The sequence below is a fragment of the Eucyclogobius newberryi genome, unplaced genomic scaffold, assembly GCF_026437365.1.
Source record: "Eucyclogobius newberryi isolate DKJ021-1_F unplaced genomic scaffold, fEucNew1.0.hap1 SCAF_8, whole genome shotgun sequence".
In the NCBI taxonomy this organism is placed as follows: Eukaryota; Metazoa; Chordata; class Actinopteri; order Gobiiformes; family Gobiidae; genus Eucyclogobius; species Eucyclogobius newberryi.
In genome coordinates this window covers 26,140,698-26,142,001 of record NW_027316500.1, presented here as the reverse complement: position 1 = coordinate 26,142,001, position 1,304 = coordinate 26,140,698, and the positions used below count along the sequence as shown (strand labels likewise).

Below are 1,304 nucleotides of genomic sequence, written 5' to 3'. Positions count from 1 at the left end.
GACTCGCTTTAGTGAACCTTTTTTGTAGCTTTTCAACATGATGACTTCATCTCGAACACTTATCGACGCCTCTGTGATTTTCTGAATGTATGAACACTCTGAATGTGGCAAAGTGTGCTCGCTCACGTTTGTATAAAGATGTTGGGAGTTGTTTTTGTGTGTGTAAATATGTAAAATAATGAAATTTTAACCGTGCGATGGGACGCGCCTCACGTCGCCCGCCGTTTTTACGAAAGGATTTTGGCAAAAGCACAGAGTGAACGACGCATAACCAACATCACGCTGCCATTTTTAAAGCCTTATGTTTGACGCAAAAACCGTGCCTCGTTGTCTTGTTGTTTTTCTGTTGTTGTTTTTTTGATATCACTTCAGTGTATGGTTTGGTTTTCTCTTTATTATGTAGTTTCTGACGGGGAAACGCCAACTAAAACGTGTTTAAAAGTGTGACGCCACGATAACTGATGCTTCCGTGATGGTTATTAATAATGCGTAACAGTTCGGCGATGACAGGAGTGTATACGTTTGACCACACGCACAACAGGTTTGTTTTTTGTTTTTTTGCAGTGCTGTTTCGTTGACGATATTAAAATAAAGTACTATACACTGCTGTGACTTTGGTATTATGCGATATTTAATAAACCATTTAAAACACCGGGGCTGTGTCTGCGTCTCTTTCACTCGTTAGACGACACTTTTCACTCAAACAAAGAGAATATGATTATATTATAGAGCTTAACAAACATTTTTGCAGTTTTTTCTCCAATTTGGCTATTTTGCTGACGTTTAGAATGCCACTTCCTGGTTTGACTTGGCCAGCAAATATGTCATAGGTAGAGACACAACTGTTAACAAGGGCCAAAATCCATATTGATTAATAATTACAAGGACAAGGACTAGATCAGAACTAGAACCAGGACTAGGAACAAGGACTAGAACCAGGACTAGATCAGAACTAGAACCAGGCCTAGATCAGGACTAGATCAGGACTAGATCAGGACTAGAACCAGGATTAGAACCAGGACTAAAACATGGACTAGAACCAGGACTAGAACGAGAACTAGATCAAGAACTAGATCAAGAACTAGAACAAAGACAAGATCAGGACTAGGACCAGGTTTAGAACAAGGGCTGGGATGAGGACTAGAACAAGGACTAGATCAGAACTAGAACCAGGGCTAGAACAGGGACTAGAACAGGGACCAGAACAAGGGCTAGTACAAGGACTAGATCAGGACTAGAACAGGGACCAGAACAAGGGCTAGTACAAGGACTAGATCAGGACTAGAACAGGGGCTAGTACAAGG

At 41.1% G+C, this 1,304-nt stretch overlaps 1 protein-coding gene across 6 annotated transcripts in view; it reads left to right on the top strand.

The window, feature by feature from the left end:
* The window catches only part of LOC140351644 (sorbin and SH3 domain-containing protein 1), a 115,193-nt gene extending 114,541 nt beyond the window's left edge, over positions 1-652 (top strand). For all 6 annotated transcript variants that reach the window (XM_072437569.1, XM_072437565.1, XM_072437568.1 and 3 more), the window contains one exon: positions 1-652. This exon is cut by the window's left edge and continues 4,780 nt beyond it. The gene's annotated coding sequence lies outside the window, so the exon portion shown is untranslated.
* The last annotated feature ends 652 nt before the right edge of the window (positions 653-1,304 follow it).